A 17,010-nucleotide genomic window follows, 5' to 3' on the forward strand; every position below is an offset into this window, starting at 1 on the left:
AAGAATTTTGCCTCCAACCCTGATCAAGAAGTTCAGTGACATTCAAAATTAATGGCATGCTGTTTCAAATGTCCTTTTCGGCTTGTTCCCAGGTAGTAAGAGTTTGTTCTCTTTCAAAGTTATTGTATTTTTATATAGTTTAATTAAATCAATCCATTACAGTAGATATTTAGAAAATGTAGGTTTTTCACTTCAAAAAGAAGAAAAGGAAGATAAGCCCCAACTTGTGGATCATATGATCTCTTCAAAATATAGAGTAGGAAATATTCTATAAAGAAACAAATCCTTCACAGCTCTAAATCACAGTGAATTTATCTTATTTCTAATAAGAAATCACAAAGTTTTTTTGTACTTTGGGTCTACATTATTAAAAGAAAAGCATGCAGAACATATGTTATTGGAACTGAAGAGAATGGATGAGACTGAGAAACAAAAAAAAAAAAGGAAAATGCTCCCTAACCAAACGAATATGGACCTCTGAAAGTTTCTCCTCTGTCAAATAATAGGTAAGTATTGGCAAATATTTTCAGGCTCAAAACTTATACAGTGCAACTTTTCATAGGAAACAGGTTGATTTTACAAATAAGTGAGAGAAGCTATTTTTATCTGAAATTGTGTGAAAAACACAAATATGACTATTCTCCTGAGTGCTATCACATCCCACTCATTAGTGAAGACTGCCAAAATAGGATATGTTTAATCGACTGAAAAATAGTAAGTTCTCATTAAGTTTTTTATGAGAAACCAAATCTCTGACTGTCTCCTCTGAAGTTATTTGTACCAAACACTTTGCTGATATTATTTCCCTCAGTGTTCACTACCCTTAATATACAGCCATTTCTTGTTTCTATGCAATAATTTTACTACATTGTCAAAGGTACCAATCGTAGAACAAAATCACATAAAACTGAATACTACATAAAAATTATAAATAATAATAATAATAATAATTTAAAAAATAAAAATAAAAGAGCATTTACCAGAGAATTTCCATTCTAAAATGTAAAACATACAAAGCATATGCTAAAGGAATTAAGTTGAAGACAACTTTAGCTCATTCTGGTAGGATTCTTTATAGAACCTGCAGGTAAGTTGAAAGCAAGTAGTGAAAAAGGGGTTGGGGGTGGGGGGGTTTGCGTGGAAAAGGAGAGAATTCTTTCCAACTCTGACATTTAATGATTCAATACTAAAAACAGCTTTAATATGCATGATTAAGTAAATAGAAGATTAATAATGCAGATGATGGAAAATCTTTTGTAAATTTAAAATTGACCTTTTACAATGTTTATCAAAGAGCTAGTTGAAGAAACTTGTCAGGTACAGCAAAATTAAAGACTCATTTTAAAAACATAAAGAATCATTCATATTAACATCAAACAAAGAACCCGCACTTCATACAAGCTGAACCATAAGAGGTCTGCCCCACAGTGAGGGAAGAGCATAAGATCAAGTCTGCAATCAGTGAGATCCAAGTGGTTCACCAGAACAGAAATTATTAACACATATCTATATTGAGGCTCAGGGGATTGCCAAGAGCATGGAATGAATCTGCATATGGTCTTTTTTGTCATGTGTTTCTGCCTGATAGCTAGTTTTTGGTAACAGAAAATGTACATTACTTCATATTGGCACTATATATGTAGATCACATCAAAACTATTATCTCCTACTGATTTCCAAGGAAACTACAACAGATACAAAGACCACAACATTACTCAACATAGCAAATTAACAGTTGCAAAATACTATTTTTCAACACAGTCATCACCATTAGATCTTCATTTTTGCCAGTGATGAACATGATTATGTGTGCCATGCTCTTAAAAATCAGCACCAAAGGAAGTAAACCACTGTCACTGTCACCTCTGCTGAAAAGCACCACCCATCACCACAGTGTGTTCACATGCACTGTTTGGTCTCCATTCACATTCAGAAAGCATCAATGAATGTCAGTGGGTGCAATTTTTCCCACATGGAGGAATTACTTGTTACATGTTTTTCTTCATTAGCACTTCCATGTCAGACTCCATTTTTTCAGACTACTCCTCTACTGCCATCTGCTTCATGGTAACAAAATACAATGGGATAGTGGTGTGAAGGTTCAACTTCTACTGCCATGTGAACAGCTTTCACCACTCATGGACCAAATACAATAAAATAGGAGGCATTACTTTCACAGCAGTCCTCATATAATTTCTTGCAAGTAAGTGGTCCTTGCAGATAATGACATTAACCATCAGGATTCTGTGTGGGATTGTATAGTCATTCATCCTTCCCTTTAGTCTTCAATTAGATGTAAATGGGATGATTGGAAGGGGATTTAGAAGGTGTAGCTTATGCTGGGTTCTGTTGAGTAACATGCATCTTGAAGAAATGCTGATCAAAGACTGACCGCAGCAGTTCTTATTGGCATCTATGACTTAGCAGCAGTAAAATTTCATTTACTCTCAGAGACTCCTTGACAAGAATAATGTCTGGGATTCAGCACTGGCACCACAGAGAATATATGCCTACTGAAGCAAATGAGGATGTCTAAAATAGGAAGTCTGTAATCATCAGTTTAGCATTTAGGAAGCCAGAAGCATTAAGTTATGCCTTGTGTAAGCCATGTACTAAGCACTTGTATCAAATAGTCACAGCATTGTACAGCACCAGTTTTTATAAGTAATTCAAATAGCCTATTTCCCCAAACTGAGTAACAGTGATTCAGAAATACTGTAACACTCTTCAACACTTTTCCCACATAAATAAATAAATAAATAAAATAATAATAATAATAATAATAATACAATTAAGTACAAAATGTCTATTTCTTGGCACCAATTGATGACAGTCACTAGCAGGTTTGGAGCAGCTCCATGATGTGATGATGATATCATATTCTTGCATTTCTTTTCTAAGGATTTTTCATACCAAACATGATTTACACTCTCTAAGCCAAGAGAAGATCTGCAATTAAACTTAGAAAATAAAATCTACATTATTCTTCCATGAGTCAATGTGGGCTTGGATGAAATTCTACTTATTATAATTATTCTTATATTTTTATAAAAATAAAATTGTCTATATGTAATGTGGGAAAAATATATATATATTAAGAAACTTCTTTTGGGAAGTACATTGTGATGAAAATTGGAAAGACACTAATTGCCTATTACAAAGTACCTCAACACCAAACAAATAATACAAATGAAGGACAGACATTCAGAAAAAAAAAAAAAAAAAAAAAAAAAAAAAAAGAAAAAAAAGAAAAAAAAAAGTTTTATATATCACTTTTCCTGAATACTGTAACAACAAGAATACACTGTATGTATGAGAGCAAAATGCTTTAAATAAAACCCATGAATTGTCAAAGAAATTTTCACAGTTGCCAAACAGGTTTTGATTTTTAAAAAGCCATCAGTTTCAGAAAACATAATTTTAGAAATTGTACCCATCCATCCATAGAACAAAACAGTACTACACAATTTATTTAGCATATCAGAAGCACTAATTGAGACTGAGTTTCACACAAAAATACACCCTACACAAGTGTCACATGCTTCAAATCTAGAACAATCCACTGAGATAATTTTAACTTATTATTAGTCTGTATACTTGTTCACTGAGAGGAAGGGTTTCATTTGTCAGTCATTCACTTAACTCTAGATCTTCAGGTAGCCATTTTTGTTTGTTTGTGTAATAAGTGAACTGTTACTAGTCGAATGTAAGAGGCTATTGTTATGAAATCTTCCCAGTGGAAAATAGCAGGCTATTTCATTTCTTGGAGACAAATTAGAACTACATTTTTTGCTAAAAAATATTATTATATAGCACCATTAAAATCAGTACAATTATTTGAAAATACAGAATTCTTAAAGCTATGTTTTACAAACAAACTTTCTGCATGGAACTAAAGAATGTTACCTAAATCTACCTGTGAACTATACAAAACACCTGATAGATCAGTGTTCAAAGGCAGCCTCTTTTCTCCTGCTCTCCCAATATTTATATATTTATAAATATATCTATTTTCATATATATATATACTATATGATACATGTTTGCCTTAATTTTCACGTGGAGTTTAAGAACAGAGGTAATGTTCTGGAAATGATATGAGGACTCAGTATTTCTGAATTTCATGAACTGTTTAATATCAGAAAACTTTTACGTGACAGAGAGAGAATATATTCCTGTGGATTCATAAAAAATTCTCATGTGGAGAAATTCAATCACTAAATACAGTGAAAGCAATTTTCCATTCCTAGGCCTTTACATTTTATGAACACAGACTCCAGACTCAAAGCTGAAGTAAATTGTGTGAGAACCTGATGTTGCATATATTTGTGTGAGAACCTGATGCTGCTTTTAGTGCTACTGATTCTGGGGAAGTATCAAACAAAATTGTTAATAAATTCTATCTTTTCTTTCCACAGAGTAAACAACAAACTAAAGTACTGGCTATACCACAGATGAAAACAAGTTTCTTGGAACTAAGATGTAGGTGTATTTTAAACTCTCCTAACAAGTATGCAGGCTGCTCTGAAAGTAATGCCTCCCTACTTAATTATGTTTGCCCACAGTATCAGAGGTGGATTTTGGTGGTATGACAGTGGAATGAAAACCTTCCCACCAATGTTATGTTACATGTTGTTGCTATCATAGTGAATTCCATCATGTGGAGAAAACAGAAGCCACTGATATCTATCAATGCTTTCTGAATGTTTATGGAGACCAAAATGTGGATGACAGAAAGTGAGATGATGAGTGGTGCTTTTCAGGAGAGGCAACAGTGGCATGAAAGATAAAATAGATACTGTACATACATGTATATTTTTATGAGTGAAGCATGAAGGTTCTTTTTCACTGCTGGCAAAAAAAAATGAATTGCTAATGATTTTTGCTATGTTGAAAAGCAGTGTTAAGTAGCTGAGAATTAGCCCCATCAAATAGTGCCATTGTGTTCTTTGTATCTGCTGTAGTTTCCGTGGAAATAAATAGGAGGTGTTATTCTGGAGTGATCTATGTAAATACACTAATCAAATTGATATGATCTCTATTCCATGATTACTCAGCACTGTCTCACATAAGATTTATTCACTGCTTACAAAAACACACAGACAGTACAAAATGCCTGGCCAGAAAGTATTTAGATAATTTTCACCATCCTGTCTTTTCAAAGAAGTGAAGAAATTGTTGCAGCCTTCGCAGAATCGTAGAATCATGGAATCACAGAATTTCCAGTGTTGCAAAACACCTCTAAGATCATCCAGTTCAATCATCCACCAGTGTTTCCCAACTAAACCATGTCCCTTAGTACAACATCTAAATGTTTCTTGAACTCCTGCACATACTGTGACTCTACCATTTCCCCAGGCAGGCCATTCCTGTGCCTGACTACCCTTTCACAGAATAATTTTTTCTTTACACCCAACCTGAATCTCCTCTGACACAACTAGAGGCCATTCCCTCTAGTCCTATCACTATTTACACAAGAGGAGTGGCCAGGCCCCACCTTAACGCAACCTACTTTCAGGCAGTTGTAGAGAATTATAATTTCTCCCTGAGCCTCCTCTTCTCCAGACTAAACAATCCCAGTTCCCTCAGCCACTCCTTGTAAGACCTGTGCTCCAGATCTGTCACCGGCTTCATTCCATTATCTGGAAGCATTCCAGGACCTCAGTGCCTTTATTGTAGTGATGGTCCTGAAACCTGACTCAGTACTCAAAGTGTGACCTCACCAGGGCTAGTACAGAGGGAAGATCTTTTCCCCGCTCTTTCTGGTAACACTATTTCTGATACAGTCTAGGATGCCATAGACCTTCTTGGCTGCCTGGGCACACAGCTGACCCATGTTTACCTGAGCACTGACAAGCATCCCCATATCCATTTATTTGACATAGTCTTCCAGCCACTCTGTCCAAGTCTGCAATGTTACTAGGGTTGTTGTGGTCAAAGTGCAGGGCCAGGCACATAGTCTTGTTGAACTTCATCTCGCACACATCAGTCCAGCAATTCAGGCTGTCCAGATTGCTCTGTAGGACCTTCTTACCCCCAGAAGGATAGATACTTCCTCCCATCTTGGTTTTACCTGTAAACTACTGAGACTGCACTCAGCTCCCTTATACAGCTCATCAATAAAATATTAAACAGCACAGGCCCCAATGTCAACCCCTGGGGAACAAAACTCATGGCCAGTCACCATATGGATTAACTCCATTTAGCATCTCTTGCACTGGACACAGCCACCCAGCCAGTACTTCACTCAGCAAAGAGTGTACCCATCCAAGCCACAGGCTGCCTGCTTTCCCAGGAGAATACTGTGGGAGACAATGTCAAACAAAGCCTTTGCTAAGTCTCGTTAGACTACGTCTATAGCCTTTTCCTCATCCACCAGGGAAGTCACTCAATCACAGAAGGTCATGTGGTCAGGCAAAACCTTCCTTTCATGAACCCATGCTGCCTGAGCCTGATTCTCTGGCTCATTTACATATTCTGTATGATTTCATTCAAGATGATCTGTTTCATAACCTTTCCTGAGACCAAAGACAGGCTGTAGTTCCCAGGATCCTCCTTATGACCCTTCCTGTAGATGGGAGCTTTCAGTCCTCTGGGACCTCTCAAGTTGTCCAGAACCACTGATAAATGGTGGGAAGAGGGTTTGCAGTCACTTGCACCAGCTCCTTCTGCAGTCCTGGGTGGATCCCATGAACTTGTGGGTGGAATAGATGGTGTAGCAGGCATCAAACTGTTTCCATCTGAGTTGGGGGGAGTTTATTTTGCTCCCCATTCTAGTCTTCCAGGTCAGAGGTTAGAGTATCCCAAGGATAATTGGTCTGATTTTTAAAGACAGAAGTTTCATCTATGCAATATTGGTAAAAAGCTATAAACACTTTAGTAAGTACTAACAACACCTCAACAGCCCTGTCAGATTTTCTTCTTCCTCTTTATCTTTTTTTATCTTTTCAGACATCATTTGATAATACCAAATCTTTGATTTTCAATAGGCCACTTAAGTGTTCACAATAGCCCCTTAAGAGTTATTGTGAGCATATAGGCTGAGACAGTGATACTGTGTCTGACCTATAGTACAATATCATAGACATTTATCTCCTTATGCACAAAGAAATCCAGTTACCATGGATATAATTACCACAATTTTACACCTATTAATTTTGTCTGCAGCATTAATTTCCATAATCAACAATTTGAAACAAAAAACATCATCTTCATTCTGTTGTTGTTAGGAACAGAATCATTATAAAACTCCTAAGTGTTGCTTTTTTCTTTTTTTCTGAATCTCCTTAACCACTTTTCTTCATATTAGAATTCAAACAGCTGTGAAATGGACAAACAACAAGAAGATAAAAGTAAATGTGATCTTCATCCACACTGAAAAAATAGAGCATTAGAAACAGAATTTCCAGTTAAGTTACATAAGGCAAATTAAGAAATACACAAGGCTACAATTAAATAAAAGGATTTAATCTGCTCAAAAAATTCTTCCCAAGTTCTTGAAATTTTCATTTAACTGACATTATGTTTGTTTGAAAGTTATTCAGTGAAGGAGTCTTATAGCTGCTTTATCATTTGGAAAGTGACTTCTTTTCAGGAAAAAATTTCTCATGTTTGTATGATTTTTGTTATCAGCATTCCACATTATAACATCATGCAAAGCACTGTGAGTTAGAGAGTTAATGCTCCAGTTCCATGGACTGATGATTTTCCAGAAACCTGATTCTGATTCCTAGAAGAACTACATACCTCAGATGACTTTTTGTTCAGAGGGAAAGATAAAACTCATGATGTCATGAGAACTCTCTCTTTCTCACTTCCTGGCAGTGTGTGGATGGGCTCCCAGATGATTTGCCTTCAGTTTTAGAGTAAGGTTTTCAGTTTTGGATGCACTCTCTCCTCTTTTATTGGACTTATTAGCCTCAGTTCCAAATATTTTGTATTGTATTGTGTTATCTTGCATTGTGATATCATATTTAGTAAATTATCTTCCCTCCACAGATTGTTGCTTCTCTTCTGTTGTTAGACCCACTTCCCATCTCCCTACCTTTTCTCCTTTTTCCCTTCCCCTTTCCCAGGGCATGTGTCCCTTGCCCCACTACTCACAGATCTGGGCTGAACCCTCAAATCTCCCCCTCTTTTTTTATTTTTTTCTTTTGGGCCGATGGGCCTGTGGGCCTGCTGTCCCTCTGTCACAGACACCGGCAGATCTAGAAATAACTCAATGAAATAACTCTAGAAATAATGACAATATTCCACTAAACATATGACTAGTATTGAATAGTGATATTTTATTGAATTAATTGAGAACACTAAACTTTTGCTAATGATTTAAAAAATACACATTCTAACAGTCATACCAGACCAGCTGTTCAAATATTCATTGCCAAAGAAAGCAAGTGCTCAGGATTTCACATTTTTCTGTAGAGGTGCACTTTCTAGAATTATTAAATAATTAATAATAACAATTGTAACAATTATACTAATAATGTGAACCTAACACTCTGTCAGTATAAATCAGTGTTTTCACTGCAGTCAGTGAAGCATCACTAACCTTGATAGCTAATGTAAGTTATAATGAAATGATATAATCACAATCTATAATTTCTCTGATTAGAATGTACAGCATGCATCTTTCTATAGCAAATAATTTTCTATGTGATAAATATCTTCCAGAAATCCACCAAGAAAAAAGAAAACCAAGATTATCTGATATTGCTTGTGTGCATTGTATTATGCACTTACATGCAAGAAGTGAAATAATTAAATAATATAATATGTTATTCACACATGCATCTAAGAATAAATTAAATAGAACACCTTAGTCACTCCACAGAAACTATAAAAGCCTCTAGGCAGTCTTGCAAGTATGCATACCAAAGGTGCATCAAAGAAACTGCAGATGAAACAGCCTACAGTTTTGTACTGTTATAACACAGATGAAATCTAGAATAATGGTCAAAACATTTTTTTCTCCTAATTTCTTTGAAAAAAAGTGAGTACCTTGGCATAAAAATTATAGAACACCTGACAAAGTTTAATAACAGCCTTTTTATTATACATAATTATAGTTTTCCTTTCAGGAAAAATACAGTTAAGGAGAACATTATGAGAACTACAATTGTGTGATTATGTTACAAAAGAATTATTTCTTACAGGTGAATCAGAATTTCTACATACTCAAGGAACAACAAACTGGAAATAATTTGCATTTTTTATGCTACAAATATAAAGCATTTTACTTTCACTAGAAAAAGCCGGTACTAAAATTGAAATGGCTTACATTTATATTCCTTAATGAGATATTTTGTGATCTTGGAAAAAACAACAGCAAGCATCACTTGTCTGTCAACTGAGTTAATCAACTGATTCAAGCAAGACACTTCTGCAGAACAGGTATTTAAAATCCATTGGCTTGAACTAAAAAATATAAGGTGGATATATTTTGTTTAGTTCTTTGTGTCCATAACTGAGTCAAAATCATTAGGTCTCCATGGTTAATGCTCAAAATCATTGCAATGTTTCCCCAGTCCAAAAATTACATACATTACTGTTATGTAACTGTTTTACTAACCATGACATTTTTAATGTTGTATAATAAAATATTATAGCACTGTTAATTCTCTACTAACAGCTGCTTAGCTTAAAGCTCAATACTGCATATGACACTTAATACTCTGCTTCAATTACAGGCTTACAAGAGGAGACAAACTCTTACTGTTTCTGCTGTTGCTGCTCAATCAGCAAAGAAGTCCTATTTTGGTTCACAGGAACTATAAGGTGCAGCTGTAATCTCAATGCGCCCTTGGTCCCTCTAACCCAAACACTTTGGGAGCATTGTAAAGCATGGAGTCTGGAGTAGGTTAGAATAGAATTGGAGAGGCTGAAAACTTAAAGTCTAGATAACTGGTTGATTGCAAACAAGAAATAGAGGTTTTCTGCTTTTGGATAATCTCCCCCTGAGTCAGCGTCTTCACCCTCCTCTGCTAGACCTACCTATATTGTTTTCTATAATAAAGTATGGACACAGTAAGGGTCCTTGGAGTCTTTTAATGAGACCCACTTTATACGAATCATGTTGATTCTGCTAATTTTATTTACTTTGTTAGGTTGAAGATCTTTAGTGTTAATTTTCCAGAGAAAATTAGTCTGTCATGTAGCTCTATGGAAACCATATGTTACTGTACCAGACTTGATTTTAAAAGTAATGGTTAGAGAAGATAAAAAGTTATTATGTGCACTGAATTAGTTTTGTCTACAGAAGATCTTTCAGAAGTCCTGGTTAGAAGTCTGGAAGAAAAGATCTGAACTAAAATGGAAGGTACTGTGGGAAGGTACTTTCTTTGGTATGACCTGATGTCATATTTTTATGGTCACTGGTATTCCACATCATAACATCATGTAGTGAACAGGGGCATTAACACTTTAATTAATGAGTAATCAGCCTGCACACCTACATACTCAAGCTGCACTTGAGGAATGTTTTTTAAATCTAATTTCAGAGGGTTGGGTCTATTTGCATGCTTGTGTTTGTTTGTTTTGTACATGCTCAGCATTACTTGGCTATGTCTATTCCTATGTGTTAGTACCAGTCCTGTGACCATTTGCCTAACATAGATTCCTGTTTTTTCAAGATGTTACCAGTGGGAGCAATTAATGTGGCTAAACATCAGTATAAACTGCTCTCAGGACATCAGATGGGACCTGAGAGGACTTCTGCTCACTTCTAGAACATTAGCTAAAGACATGGTAGGATCTAGAATTGATACAATGATACAGAATACAGAATATGATACAGAATATCTTTCAGTTGTTGCATGGGCTCTGTAGCCTTTCATGACATGCTTTGGTCTTCTCTTGAATGTGTCCTTGGTGACACATAAAATAACATCAGTCTGTAGGATTTACAAAGTTCATCAGTCTTTTGGTAATATCTCTAATATAAACCCCTGGTAGGCAACATATCCCTCTTTAGAGTAGGTCATGTTGGTAAATAGGTGCACCTGTGCCTCTCAAGGGGAGCCACCAACAACTAACTTATTACCAAGTTTTAGAATAAAGGTAAAGTGTGTCTCCTAAAACTGTAAAATTGAGATTATTGTTAAAAAAAAAACAAAAACAAAAACAAAAACAAAACAAACAAAAACAAACAAAACAAAACAAAGGAATAGGGTTATTCACCCAATTGTAAGCCTACTCAGGGTGGATACAGAACATCAGACTAGGCTAAAGACCTCAGGCTCTTTCAGTCTCTTTTTTAAGGTTATTTTGTTCCACTGTTCAGGATTCTGGTAATATCACACAGTGAGGGAAACTGTTCTCTGAAATTTATTTTATCTACATAATAGTAAAATGATTGTTTGAGCAAAACAATGTAATTAAGAGTTTATAAAAGATATCAAAGAAATGACTAGAAGGGGACATACTGTGTACTTCTTAAGAGAATTTGGAAAATTGTGATCATTTTAACATTGAGAAAATCCATGTGAATGCAGCTTTTTATATATTTTACCTGCTGCTTACACTCTTCTAGTTCATTCGAAAAGAATAGCAGCTGCTGAAGAAGTTCAAAAAGTCAAGCTAGCTGCAGTTATATGTGCAAATGAAGAACGGTTTTGAGTGCTTCCATAAAGGTTTGAAATATCCTTTTAAAATTTAGCCACAAATAGAAGGAGGGAACCAACATAAGCCTGCTGGCATAAAGTACATGTACCACAGGGATAAGTCTGCCATACAGGCTTTGATCATAAAACTGCATACAGATGATAGAAAAGTTTCTAAAAGTTAATGATGTCAGAGTTCTGGCAAGCACAAAGACCAACTGGCAAAATTAATTCTCTATAAGTGGTCTGAAAAGAGCTGAAAAAGACTTCAAAAAGAGGAACCAAAGCCATGACCCTTCATGGCACCCATTTCTTGCTGATGTACTAGGAACCACCCAAGGAACCACAGCTTGGAATAGATCCTGTCATGGCTCAAAAGCCAGAAGACAAGCTCAATTCTTACTCAGCTGTATAATCCCTAGTAATGTTTAGAAGATATTTTATTATTATTTATTATTCTTTATATTTTATAATTCTGTTTGTCATGTAATTTTCTAATATAAAAAAAACTTTTATCCGAGGAACCCATGGGGCTGTTATTCAAAAGGTAATCTGTAGTCTGGGTCCTATTTCTTGAGAGCTGGTAGCCCATCAATGCATACACAAGCAAAAGTACTTGAAGACTGATAATCGTCCGCTTGCTAGCTCGAGGCCAAGATATCTGTCACTTCATGGAGAATCCAAATGAATCCCAAAACAGCCCTTCAGTGTTCTAGGTGTTACATGTTATCACTCTAGGTGATAAAAGCTTCAGACATGGTGTTCATATGACCAGGAGAGAATAAGCTATTTAGACACACTGACCTTTGCATCCGGGATACTAGCACCAAGGTTCGTCAGGCCTCACTATAATCACCAGATATTCATTACTCAGAAGACTGAAGACAAACACATATAGAAGATACTACCCATATGTTACATCAATAACTTTTACTTGGGTTCTCTCTTTACTTTGATCTAACCCTACTGGTATAGGTATTGTGATTTTTAAGTTAACTGTGTTAGTGTTGTGTTAAACTCACAAATAAAACTGGGAAACACTTGAAGCCCTATAATTGTTATATGTAGAGATCACTCCCAGTGAACTGTTGCTTGTAGAGGAGCTTTAAAGCACAGTGTTATGTTGCAAATTTATGGAACTGGGTTATACAAATTAAAATTTCAAAAATAATTTCATGAATGAATTTTAATCCATGAAACCTTTCAGACTCTCAGTATTAAGAAATAGTAAGATTTTTTTAAAGGATGCAATCTAGACTTTTTAACTGACTTTTGGAAGTGCTCAGTAGCAAAAATTAGTGCATAATTTTGCTATCATTTCTGCCAGCATAACACCTAAATCTTCTGTTTTCTGTGTACATGCAGAAAACATATTTTACTGTTATTTGTATTTTGTTAAATGATTGTTCATAGTTTTGCCTAAGACTGAATTTTGTTTGTATAAAACAAAAGTAAACCAAGCATCATAGGTATGCCTGTGAGAACAAAATCTATCCATTATCAAGTATTCCAATAAACGTTCCAGTCAAGACATCACTGTGTTCCACAATGCTCTTTAATCTCTTATATTGTTCGTACCTCAGGTAAAGCAATACCCTGCTCTCTCTCACATTTACAGATAGCTTTCCATCCATCTATACATGCTTATCTATATATTCCTTTATCGTAGTCAATTATTTTCATTCTAGGAGAATGCTTCCACTCATACTGCCACCAAAATGTTTAAGGGTTCTTGCAATATGTCTCTCCATCAGAGATGTAATCCTATCTAAGGAAAAATATGTGAACAATGAAATATTTTCTCTAGTGAGGTTACTTTGTCAAGTGAAAAACAGCCTTCAAAAAATGAACAAATAAATAAATAAGTGGAGTAAGAAGTATAAGCATTTGCAGACAAATGTGCAAGTAAAACAGGATATAACTTTGTTAAAATCACATTTTCTTAAGTAACATCAAGGGGGTAAGGAGAAGGTTTTCCAGTATACCATATCCAGACAGCTTGCAAGTATCTCTTAAGAAGGGATGTTCCACACAATTCCTCTGGCTGACCTGGTCCACTGCTCAGTTAACCTCATAGTAAAGAAAGTTTTCTCGATGTTCACATAGCATCTCCTGTGTTTCAGTTGGTGCCCATTGTCTCTTGCCCTGCCAGCTCATTAAAAAATAAAATAAAATAAAATAAAATAAAATAAAATAAAATAAAATAAAATAAAATAAAATAAAATAAAATAAAATAAAATAAAATAAAATAAAATAAAATAAAATAAAATAAAATAAAATAAAATAAAATAAAATAAATATGCATCATTATTTATCCTCCTTGTATACTTCTATTTTGAGACATTCATATGATCACTCCTAAGCCTTATCTTCCCAAGTCCCAGCTCTCAGCCTTTCTTCATGGGAGAGATGTTCCAGTCTCTTATTCATTTTTATGCTGAGTAGAGGGTAAAGAACATCATCCCCAGCTGCTACCAACAGTTATCCTTGTGTAGTCCCATGATATAGTTAAACCTTGTTGTCACAAGGGCATGCTGATGGCTCATGATCCACTACTGCCCACAGGGTATTTTATGCAAAGCTGCTTGGCAGCCAGTCAGCTGCCAACATGTACTTGTTCATGGGTAGATTCCTTCCTAGGTGAGAAATAAATGAGCATTTCTGTGAAGTCAACATTTCAGAAAAATAATTGGTGTGTTTTTGAATGTTGCAGAAATAGAACAGGCTGTTCAATAGCATGTTCGATTGTATTGAACATTTAGAAACAAAACAGAATAATATCTGAGTCTTGAGGTTTTCTGGTAATGATTATTTAAATTAATATTTTGTGTTTAATTTCTCTACTTTTTATACATCCCAAACTAGACCATTTCTCAAAATTTACAATTCTATTATGCCACTTAAAAATACTTCTCTGCATATGGTTACTTATTTCAAGGCTGAACAACAGAATTACCACCAGTTTTCCAACATTCAGAATATATAATAATTACATTAATTTGTTTTCCCTATAGTTCAAATACACTGATATTTCCAGAATTTCTAGTCTATATTTTGTCTATAGTAATTATTTCTAATATCTTCCTTCTACGGAATTATCTTCAAATCATTTTATAATTCTTTTTGAATATACTATTTTATACATATGTATTGGACTTATATTTCTTCATTTTTCTTCTTTTTACCATGTTTATATTTCAAAACTGAGTTTTCAAATTTGAATGCTTCATTCGATTTACAATTTATTTACATATGTTACAATAGCTAAAGTAACAGGTTTTGCAGATAAGCATCCTTGCTTTCATCAGTATTATCAGAAATTCTTTGTATGTTCCTTCAGTTCTACAATAGTTTCCACAGTATCTTCTGATCAGTTTTAACTAATCTTTAACTTCAGTTGAATTGAATTCAGTTTAAATTCAGTTGGAAAAAAAAAAAAAAAAAAAAAAAAAAAAAAAGAGGGAGAGAAAGAAAGGAAGAGAGAAAGAAAGGAAGAGAGAAAGAAAGGAAGAGAGAAAGAAAGGAAGAGAGAAAGAAAGGAAGAGAGAAAGAAGGAAGAAGAAAGGAAGAAAGGAAGAAGAAGAAGAAGAAAGGAAGAAAGAAAGAAAGAAGAAAGAAAGATAAGAAAGAAAGAAAGAAAGAAAGAAAGAAAGAAAGAAAGAAAGAAAGAAAGAAAAAAGAAAGAAAGAAAGAAAGAAAGAAAGAAAGAAAGAAAGAAGGAAGAAAGAAGGAAGGAAGGAAGGAAGGAAGGAAGGAAGGAAGGAAGGAAGGAAGGAAGGAAGGAAGGAAGGAAGGAAGGAAGGAAGGAAGGAAGGAAGGAAGGAAGGAAGGAAGGAAGGAAGGAAGGAAGGAAGGAGAAGGAAGGAAGGAAGGAAGGAAGGAAGGAAGGAAGGAAGAAGGAAGGAAGGAAGGAAGGAAGGAAGGAAGGAAGAAGGAAGGAAGGAAGGAGGAAGAAGGAAGGAAGGAAGGAAGGAAGGAAGGAAGGAAGGAAGGAAGGAAGGGAAGGAAGGAAGGAAGGAAGGAAGGAAGGAAGGAAGGAAGGAAGGAAGGAAGGAAGGAAGGAAGGAAGGAAGGAAGGAAGGAAGGAAGGAAGGAAGGAAGGAAGGAAGGAAGGAAGGAAGGAAGAAGGAAGGAAGGAAGGAAGGAAGGAAGGAAGGAAGGAAGGAAGGAAGGAAGGAAGGAAGGAAGGATATAATATAAAGATATAATATAAAGATATAATATCTAAATACATACTTCAGTATCTTACTGAACAGCAATGAAAAATACTAAATTCTTTTTATGCATAGTTTTTTTCTGTTTTTTTTGTTGTTGCTGTTTTTGTTTGTTTGTTTCTGTTAGTAGACAGTTTGAAATTCAGTTCAGTCTTCCCTTCTCTGTGACCACTATTTCCCACTAGCAGTAGTAAATAGTTATAAATCAAAAAAAGAGTGGACAAACTGCAAGTATCATGGAGGCAAGAGACAGACGGATGACAGATCAATTAGGTAGAAACTCTTGTAGCTACTTAATAAAAAAAAAAACAGAGATTTGCTTCTCTAGAGACTTTGTATTATCCTGTTCAGTAACTGGTGTAAATGCAACATTATTCAGTGCATTAATAATCTGGATTTGGGGTGCAAAACTGGACATATTATTCTAGATGTGATCCAATGGATGCCAAGAGAAACCATCAGTTCTCTCAATCCATTTACATGCTATGTTTTTAACTGTTTGTCATTCATCTGTACTTGATACAGACTTCCATACTGATATTTTTTTTTTAGTTTAGTAAGACTTCCTTTGGTAAGCTCTTTCATGTTATTTGTATCCTTATGAGAGAAACTCATGTTCTCAAGTGTATTGGTGACATTTTGTGAAGGCACAATCTTTTTGGTGAAGAGCCTGAAAAATATGAGTTCAAAGTGGACTTCTGAAGAAATTCTTGCAGCCAGTCTATGGGTTGAGCATGACCTCTGTGTGCAGAAAACAAACAAAAAACAAATTAGAAAGACTAACATATCTTTAATATCTGTTTTAAACTATATTATTTTAAATCAGATAAAATTCCATTTCTAGTTGTAGACAAAGCTCTACTGGTTGTTCAACAGAATACTTAATACTCATATTGGAATCATAATAATGGTAAATTTATTTCTTGTGAGGAACACTGACTCCATTTTTTTCTAAAATATATATGTGTGTAGATAATATCATGGAAGAAATGTATCACGTTATCAAAAAAAAAAAACCAATAACAAAAAAATAAAAAACAAAAACAAAAACAAAAACAAAAAAACAAAACTTAAGGATCAACAAATACAATTTATTTTCTTAAGTAACATTAACCCTACACATTCTCATATCACATAAATTTATAATTTTACCTTAGCTACTCCAGTAATTTCACATCATTTTAAAGTAATCTGTAT

This window comes from Excalfactoria chinensis, chromosome Z (assembly GCF_039878825.1).
Source record: "Excalfactoria chinensis isolate bCotChi1 chromosome Z, bCotChi1.hap2, whole genome shotgun sequence".
In the NCBI taxonomy this organism is placed as follows: domain Eukaryota; kingdom Metazoa; phylum Chordata; class Aves; order Galliformes; family Phasianidae; genus Excalfactoria; species Excalfactoria chinensis.